This window comes from Tupaia chinensis, unplaced genomic scaffold (genome assembly GCF_000334495.1).
Source record: "Tupaia chinensis unplaced genomic scaffold, TupChi_1.0 Scaffold000354_1, whole genome shotgun sequence".
NCBI lineage: Eukaryota > Metazoa > Chordata > Mammalia > Scandentia > Tupaiidae > Tupaia > Tupaia belangeri.
The window spans coordinates 142385-152433 of NW_006159849.1; the positions used below are offsets into that span (position 1 = coordinate 142385).

At 45.4% G+C, this 10049-nt stretch overlaps 1 pseudogene; it reads left to right on the plus strand.

Annotated features, from left to right (window-relative positions):
- The first annotated feature begins 215 nt into the window (after positions 1 to 215).
- LOC106735290 (60S ribosomal protein L7a pseudogene) lies at positions 216 to 8801 on the plus strand (annotated as a pseudogene).
- The last annotated feature ends 1248 nt before the right edge of the window (positions 8802 to 10049 follow it).

Sequence of the window (10049 nt, forward strand, 5' to 3'; positions counted from 1 at the left end):
TTTGGTTACCTCTCTATAAGACTGCCCATGCTTTAATGGCTACATGGACAGAGACTGCCTTTCTTTCTTTATTTCTTGCTTTTCAGAGAGAGGGAGAGAGAAAGTACTGCCAGCAGGGTGTGGTCAGGCCTCAGTCCTTTTCCTCCATTGCTCCATCCCACCTCGGTGTCTTGCTCACTGTAGCAGGGAGTCTGCTCAAGGAAGTTTCCCCATAAATGTGTCCAAAGACCCTCAGCAAGGTATGCTCTCCTGAGAGGTCACCCTGAAAATTAAATGCATTAAGTATGAGGAAGTTTTTTGCAGCTGCTGAAGTACTTTGTAAATGTAACCAAACCAAAGGATCAGACAGACTTCTCAGTAACATTGCGAAGTCATCCGTTATTTGCTTTGAGAGGGGATGCTGATTTGATATAATCAGGAAAATTTTTTTTAGTTTTTTCTTCCCCTTGATAAGAGAATCTGTGGCAGAAATAACATAGACACTGTCAGCAAAGAGAGAGGAGAGAGATGAGGAGAGATGTGATTAAACAATAGGCCGAGAATTCCAATAATTCATCAATGAATACAGTTAATTTTATGAGAAAAAAGAGAAGCTAAATGTCTTTTTTAAAAAAAGAATTATTTTATTTAACTTTATTTATTTTAATTTGACCAGAGTGAGAGGGAAAGTAAGAAAGCAAGCCATCAAGTCCAGGACTCAAACCATAGTCTGCCATGTGGGAGTCCAGTGCCCTTAACCACCATACCACTTGCTGGCCCCTGAGAAGCTAAATGTCTTGAACAAGCTATTCTCTCACTCTCTTGCTTTCTCTTCAATCTCCTCCTTACTTTTCTAATTTTTAAGAAACTTCCTTTTTTTTTTTTTTTTTTTAAAGAGTTTACGCCTTAGGGTGTGTGCACTTGCTGGAGGAGAGTGAGACAGAGACAGGAAGAGGGAAAGTGAGAAATAACTCCCCAGGGAGATGGCCATGCTCCAATATCTTCTCTTCCATTCTCTTCCCAGGATCTTGGGCCTGCACGCACATGCACCCAGAATGATTTTGAAGCTACTGAGTCTGGGACTCAAACCATGGTCAATCATGTGGGAGTCCAGTGACGTAACTGCTACACCATCTGCTGGCCCCAAGAAACTTCCTTTTTTTTTTAATTATTTACTTAATTTTATTTATTTATTCATTTATTTTATTTTGGTCACAGAGAGACACACACACAAGACGGAAAGTGAGAAAGCAAGCCACCAGGTCCAGGACTCGAACCATGGTCAGCCATGTGGGAGTGCCCAGCACCATAACCACCACGCCACCTGCTGGTCCCAAGAAACTTCCTTTTTAAGGACACAAATAACTATCAAATTCTCTCAGGGTCACACAGCTCAGGAACATTAAATATTTGAAAACAAACAGTATTTTTTAAAAGTTTTTTGTTTGTTTGTTTGTTTGCCATAAGGGACAGGCCATGACCAGAGAAAGAAAAATAGAGACGGTGAGAGGAAAATGAGAAATCATCCCCTAGGGAGGATGGCCATGCCGCCATCCATTCCCCTCCAGTCTCCTCTGGGGATTTGGGGCATGCAAACACAAGTACCCAGCTTGATTTCCAAGCAGCTGGGTCCAGGACCTGAACTGCTGTCAGCCATGTGGGAGTCCAATGCCCTAACCACTATGTCACCTGCTGGCCCCGCAAACAAACAATAATTTAGAAGCTTTTCTTAAAAAACCACAGCAAAGGGCCCGGCCGGTGGCATGGTGGTTAAGGGTGCTGGATTCACACATGGCTGACCATGGTTTGATTCCCAGACCTGGTGGCTTGCTTTCTTGCCTTTTTCACTTTCTCTCTCTCTCTTTTAAAAAACAAAACAAAACAAAACAAAACACAGCAAAAAAGAACACTGAAATTTTCCTGATGAGAACACAACCAAAGAAAACCATAACACACATTTTTTTTTAATGCCAGAAGACATATGTACACTGGAAACAAAGAGGGTGAGGGAGAGAGAGAAGGAAAATATGAGAGTGAGAGCCCCTTCCCCCAACTCTGCGACTGGACCTGGTTATACCACAATCCTTTTTCTGCCAATTTCCCATCTCGTCAGGGTCCTAGGCACGTGAGCATGTGCAGTTGGTGAGTTTTTCCAAGCTGCAGGGGCTGGGACTCAAATCCTGGTTGACCATGTGGGATCTGGCTTCCTCTGCACAGCACTTAACATTGCAGTATGGGGACAGGCAGACAGAGGTTTTAGGTTCAGCAAATCCAAGTCTGAGTTTCAAAGGCCCTGCATTGTTCCAGGGGGGAGGTCACAAGCGGGAGGAGGGCATTTCCTCAGTTTGTGTTAGCAGGAAAACAAGCCAAACCGCCAGAACACATCTTGTACTCTGGAGAAAACCAGAAAGCAAACGTGCTCAAACCAGCCATAATTTATGGTAGACTTGTTAGGAAGAATGTGGTAATTGTAGGTTTTTAATCTCTGTGGCAAACATTGTCTCTGGAACAGCTGGATTTGGCACGACCAGGAAATATCGGTGTCAACTGGAAATATATTTATGGTTTCCCGCAAGGTTGATGAAATTGAAAAAATTCACTCATATATAAACTAAAAGTGGGTAAGGACGGGTTTAAGTAGGAGGGCCAGGTTTTTTCTAGAGGAATTCCTTCTAGTTTGGTGCAGAGGCTCCATGTCAGCTATCAGCAAGGTTGACAGTAGAGGTTTCTCTTTAGTTCTCACAAAGATTTAATCTGACATTATAGCTGGACAACCTGTGGCTACTTGGCCATTTATGTCTGAGTCTAGGTAGAAAGAGCTAGAAGACTGCCAGAGGGAAGCCTCAGGATTTGGGATGCTAGTGTTTTCAGGACAGGGTATCTAATCTTTTTTTTTTTTTTTTTTTTTTAGAGAGATTTTCACTGTAGGGCGCGTGCGCTCGCCAGACAGACAGAGAGAGACATAGAGACAGAAAGCGAGAAATCCCCCCCCAGGGGGGATGGCCATGCCACAGTCCCTTCTCCTCCATTCTCCTCTCGGGATCTTGGGCACGCACGCACATGCGCCCGGTGTGAGTTTTAAGCCACCGGGTCGGGGACACGAACCGCGATCGACTACGTGGGAGGCCAGCGACATAGCCATTACGCTACCTGCTGGTTCCCTTTTTATTTTTTTTTTTTTTTAGAGAGATTTTCACTGTAGGGCGCGTGCGCTCGCCAGACAGACAGAGAGAGACATAGAGACAGAAAGCGAGAAATCCCCCCCCAGGGGGGATGGCCATGCCACAGTCCCTTCTCCTCCATTCTCCTCTCGGGATCTTGGGCACGCACGCACATGCGCCCGGTGTGAGTTTTAAGCCACCGGGTCGGGGACACGAACCGCGATCGACTACGTGGGAGGCCAGCGACATAGCCATTACGCTACCTGCTGGTTCCCTTTTTATTTTTTTTTTTTTTTAGAGAGATTTTCACTGTAGGGCGCGTGCGCTCGCCAGACAGACAGAGAGAGACATAGAGACAGAAAGCGAGAAATCCCCCCCCAGGGGGGATGGCCATGCCACAGTCCCTTCTCCTCCATTCTCCTCTCGGGATCTTGGGCACGCACGCACATGCGCCCGGTGTGAGTTTTAAGCCACCGGGTCGGGGACACGAACCGCGATCGACTACGTGGGAGTCCAGCGACTTAATTATTACGCCATCTGCTGGTCCCCCAGGGTATCTAATTTTAAGATGAAAGATTTTTCCTTAGCATCAGGAGAAATATGTAGGTTTGACTGAGTTTCACCTCTTGGAAATGCCATGATAATTCACAGACTAGCCCTTAAGTGAAGAGTCCGGTACCAGTGTTGGCCATGGGGTGGAGAAGTGCTCTTTTTTTTCCCCAGAGTTGTGGGCTTTCTTCTCAGCCCCTTCACTCTGCTCTCCCCTTCCTTCCTCCCCACAGGACACACAAGAAGAGTAAATACAGCTGTGCGTCTCCAGGCCTCACTCAGAATCCAGAAGGCTGGGCCCTGGGGGTTGTAACTCTGCATGTCAGTTTCACAGCCCCACTGTGTTCATGCCTTGGTTTAAGGGATGGGGATGAGGGAAGAATCCAGTTCAGAATATTTGTTGTAACTGGAAATCTTCAGCCCTGTAGTAGTACAAATATCAGAAAAGGTTCTCCTTACTCATTTGTTTATGCAACATAAACAGGGCAGTGGCTAGAAATGACAGGGGTGGGAAGAGGTTTGCCGGATCAAGAAGGCATTTGGCAAAACTGACCTTCCACCTAAGAAGGAGAAAAGAAAGACTTTGGCACTGTAAACTTTCCTCCCAATCTAGAGATAAGAATCTCAAGTATAACCTGATTCTCACTCAGGGAAATGCAGACATATTTTAAGTGACCTTGAGGCATTAAAGGTGAAAGCTTGGAGATTTCAAACTGGCAGCTGGTGGGTGGGATCCAGTTTGTCAACCTGTTTTGTTTGGCTCACACAACTGTCTTCTCTTTTACAACATTAACAGAGCAAAAAGTCTCACGTAAATGCCTGAATTTCTGCCATTTCTTAAAAAGATTGACCTGGCCACTCTAAGCCCCAAATTCCACAGAGCAGTAGTCCATTTAGGCGAAGTTCAGGGTTACACTTTACTCCAGTCTCACCACTCCCTACAACCCTAACCTGACTTATTTTATTCTCTTACCTTGCTTGCCCATGTCAGCAAAAGGTTTGGAAATGCTCTGTTCTGTTCCTTCAATAAGTCACAATTACCTCACTGACATAATAGCACTTTTGAAAAATAAAATAGAACAAAAATTAGACAAAAGCCTATTTGTCACTTGGCTTTTTATTTCCAAATATCTTAATTTGGGTTCCCAGCCTTGCAGGAGTCTCTTAAAGCCTAGCCTTGTCTCTGGATAGGAAACTGGAATGATGAAAGAATCTGGAAGGAAGACAGTGTTTAAAACTTTAGGCTAGGGATTAAGCTATTTCCTTTGCATTTTCTGCCACTGATCTGCTCATTGATTTTCTTTTAACAACTGGGAACAGAAATCCTGATTTGGTACTTTGAATGGCTTGGAAGTCAGAAACCACTGAAACCCAAGGCATTTATTATTACCATCACAATTTATAATAATAGCAACAGAGCAGCAAATTGCTTTACAGAGAGTCAGTTTGGGCAAGCACCTGTTCCTGGAAATAAGAACTCATTTTTTTTCTTTCTTTTTTTTCAGTGTGTGTGTGTGTGTGCGCGCGCGTGCTGTTTTAGACAGGGTCTTGCTGTGTTGTCATCTTCCTGTCTCGGCCTCCCACATAGTGGGACTACAACTGCATGCAACCACACTGGGCTCTTTAAGGTGGGCTGGGAATTGAACCTGTGTCTCCCATGTGGCACAAGCAGTGCTGTCACATGTGCTACCACAGCTAGATCAAGAATTCATTTTAAATTCTTACTACAACTGTGAATAACAGACAATGACTACATTTTATTTTTACAGAGATGAAGTTCACATAATATAAAATTAACCTTTTTTTTTTTTTTGGAGAGATTTTTTGCTATAGGGCGCATGTGCTCGCCAGACAGAGATAGAGAGACAGAAAGCAAGAAATCACCCCCCAGGGGGGATGGCCATGCCACATCCCTTCTCCTCCATTCTCCTCTCAGGATCTTGGGCGTGCATGCACATGCGCCCAGCGTGAGTTTAAGCCACCGACCGGGTCCAGGACTCGAACCACAGTCGACTACGTGGGAGTCCAGCGACATAGCCATTACACTAATTGCCGGTCCCAAAATTAACCATTTTAAAAGTGAACAATTTGGTAGCATTTAGTATAATGTTGTACAAACCAATACCTCCATCTTATACCAAAACATTTTCAACACCCCAAAAGGAAACTGTATACCTGTTAAGCAGGTTTTAATCTCTCCTCCTCCCTGTCCTTATTAACCAGCAACCTGAGGTCTGTCTGTGCAGATCCAGCTATTCCAGATATTTAAATGAAAAGAATTGGACAATATGTGACCTGTCGGGTCAGGCTTCTTTTACTAGCATAATGTGTTTGAGGCTCATCTCCACTGCCACATGTGTCACTACGTTCCTATCTGTGGCTGAGTCACATCATGAATACGTTTTTTATTATTTAAAAAATAGAGTAGTAGTATTATTATTTAGCTTTTGCCATGGGCATGTACACTCACTGGAAGGAAACAGAGGCAGTGAGAAGAGAAGTGAAAAATCACCCCTTGATGGGACCAGCAGTTAGTGGAATGGCTATGTTGCTGGACTCCCATGTAGTCGACTCCCATGGTTCGAGTCCCGAACCCAGTGCCTTAAACTCACACCGGGCACATGTGCATGTATGCTCAAGATTCCGAGAGGAGAATGGAGGAGAAGGGACTGTGGCATGGCCTTCCCCCCTGGGGGGTGTGTGTGATTTCTGGCTTTCTGTCTCTCTGTCTCTCTCTGCCTTTCCTTTTTCTTTTTTTTTTTTTGGAGAGGTTTTCGCTATAGGGCACGTGCGTTCGCCAGACAGACAGACCAGCTAACTGCTGGTTCCCTCTCTCTGCCTTTCTGGCGAGATCATGCGCCCTAAAGCAAAAACCTCTCCAAAAAAGAAAGAAAAGAAAAATCACCCTTTGAGGAGATGTCCATGCTGCCATCCCTTTTCCTCCATTCTCCTCTTGGGATTTTTGGCATACACACAAAAGAATTATCTAATTGCTTATGTAATTTTATTAATTATTATTGTTGTTATTTTTAAAATTTGACCAGAAAGAGTTAGGAAGTGAGAAAGCAATCCACCAGGTCCAGGATTTGACCGCAGTTGGCCATGTGGGAGTCCAGTGCCTTAACCACCACACCAAAATTGCCAGCCCCATGGTATGATTTTCAAGCTGCCAGGTCCGATACTTGAACATGTGGTTGGCTGTGTGGGAGTCCAGTGCCTTAACCACCACATTACCTGCTGATCCCTGGAAACTGTTCTTGATACTTCTGGCTTTCTGCTATTGAGTGTGAATGTACTAAGAGGAACAAAGACTTGAGATTGGAGAGGAAAACAGGTTTTTGCAAAACTCCTCACTAAGAAGGTAGTAATAATGAGATCTGACATATGTGGATGTAAGAGTATGGATGTATTTTCAGGGGTGGAGAGAACAGAGCAGTAACGAACACTTAACAATTAAGTAGTTGCCCCCCCCCTTTTTTTGGGAGAGGTTTTTGCTATAGGGCGCATGCGCTCTCCAGAAAGACAGAGAGAAATAGAGAGACGGAAAGCGAGAAATTGTCCCCCGGGGGGTGGGGGGGGTCACGCCTCAATCCTTTCTCTTCCATTCTCCTCTCGTGATCTTGGGCACACACGTACATGCGCTCGGCGTGAGTTTAAGCTACTGGGTCCGGGACTTCAACCACGATCGACTATGTGGGAGTCCAGTGACATAGCCAATACGCCAACTGCTGGTCCCAATAGTTGCCTTTTAAGTAAAAGTATAAGTCTGCTTCCCTTAGGCCTATGTCCTAAGTTACCTTTCAACAACTTTAAATCAGTTTGCTATAAAAGAACTTGGCCACATTCAAAATCCTCTTCTTCTAATAATAAATGAGATGATAAATGTGCTAATCACTCCATTTGATCATTACACAATGATTCATATACTGAAATATCACCCTATTCCCCCATAACTATATACAATTATTATCTGTCTCATTTTTTTTTAAAGTAAAAAGAAAACTTCTATGGCTAAGAGTTCTGTTTCTGTTCCACCCACCAATCACAGAGGCTTGGCTGTGGGATTTGGAAGACATTCTCTCCCAGTTTCCTAGTGCTGTACAGGTAAAGATGCCAACCACGGAGGAGCTGCAGCAGCCAACACATCTTGAGCTCTTACCAGGTCTCCTGGTCTGGGGCGACACAATAGCCCTACCTGCCCCATTTCTCATATGGGGAAAGTGAGGCACTACAAAGTTAAGTAGTTCTGCAGAGGCTACACAGCACATTGTCGGTAGAACAACACATACCAAGGTGACTTGAGTGCAATGCTCATGCTTTAAAACACTGCATCCTGCCACCTCTCTCATTCTTTTTTAAAATTAATTACTATTTTTAAATTTTCTATAGGACACATGTGCTCACCAGTGAGAGAGAAAGAGATAGAGAGAGCTCTCCTCCAGTAGCCCAAGATGGACAGGACATCCAGCCCAAAAGGGACCTCACTCGCTTTGTCAAATGGCCCCGCTACATCCAGCTGCAGCGGCAGAGGGCCATCCTCTACAAGCGGCTGAAAGTGCCTCCCGCCAATCACCCAGGCCCTGGACCGCCAGATAGCTACTCAGCTGCTCAAGCTGGCCCACAAGTATAGGCCAGAGACAAAGCAGGAGAAGAAGCAGTGGCTGCTGGCCCGGGCCGAGACCGGCAAAGGGGATGCCCCTACTTAGAGGCTACCAGTCCTCCCGGCAGGGGTCAACACTGTTACCACTTTGGTGGAGAACAAGAAGGCTCAGCTGATGGGGATTGCACACGACGTGGACCCCATCAAGCTGGTTGTCTTTCTGCCTGCCCTGTGTCGGAAGATGGGTGTTCCCTACTGCATTATCAAGGGGAAGGCTAGATTGGGACCCCTGGTCTGCAGGAAACCCATACCACTGTCACCTTCACACAGGTTAACGTGGAGGACAAAGGAGCCTGGCTAGGCCGGTAGAAGCCATCAGGATCAATTACAAGGACAGATACGATGAGATCTGTCGCCACTGGGGAGGCAATGTACTGGGCCTGAAATCTGTAGCTCGCATCGCAAAGCTGGAAAAGGCAAAGGCTAAAGAGCTCGCCACCAAACTGGGTTAAGTGTACACTGTTACACTGTTGAGCTTTCTGTATATACAAGTAATAAAATGCTCTCCTTCGGCCAAAAAAAAAAAGAAAAAAAAAGAGAGAAAGAGAGAGAGAGAGAGGGAAAGTGAGAAAGTAAGGGAGAGAGAGAGAGGGAGAAAGTGAGAAAGTAAGCGGCCAGGTTGGGGACTCAAACCGTGGTCAGCCATGTGGAAGTTCAGCACCTCAACTACCATGCCACTTGGTGGCCCTGCCTCTCTCATTCTTGTTCTCCAGTGCTGTGTGTCAAGGTGCTACGTGGTTCTTCTGAACATTGGGTTGGGGCAGATATGGGTACGGAGGGAGAAGACAGCAGTGTAGAACTGGCATCCGTAGAGCAGAAGGAGAGGCGACCTGGCCCAGGTTCCATCACAATTGATTTACATGCCCTCTTTGGCATCTGAACCAGACAGGGAAGGCCCTCAACTACACCATGGTTAACCATTTTAGGGTCTGTAGGAATCACAGTTTCCAGGACTTTATTCAGAGAGTCTGCTGCAGTAGGGAGGTAGGACACAGGAAGGTGGTTCTTTTGCAGGTCCCAGGTGATCATCGTGGCCCATGGTCCTCAGACCACACTTGGAGAGATATTTGTCATTTTCACATGAGATGCTTTGTTGTCTTTTTTCTCCTTTTGGCATGTTAGCAAAATAGCAGCTGCAGAGGCTATTTTGAGCCAGCAAGGACCTGAAGAAGGTCACACGGCTGGCAGGCCAAGTGAAACTGATCCAGGTCAGAGCCTGTGAGGGGGCTCATGGGCTGCAGAGGAAACAGTACGTAGAGTGGCCTTGGGAAGAGATGGGGATCTCTAAGCTAGCGCCTCTAGATGTGCTGAGCTCTGGCAATGCACATGCTCATTAATGTTTTAGCAGACTGAAACAACCGGTTTCCAGCAAGGAGTAAATTTACATGAGTCAGCTTCCCCCACCCTAAAGCATTCAAATTGCTGAGTCACCTCTTCTGTCCTAATTCACCTGTCCCTGCAGCACAGTAGAGATGCAAACAAAGCCCTGGGTTTGTGACCCTCACATAAATCCCTAGAGATTTTCAGCATTCTGGATTCTCCTCTAATACAAGGAATATGCTATGAGAGAGGAAAAAGAAAACTCAAAATTCAAAGCCATTTAAAAACATGTGCACTGATTTTTCTCCCGTGTCATAGGCTGAATTTAAAGAATGAGAATTAGGTGAAAAATGTCTGCCTTTTTTGGTATTGGTTCAGCA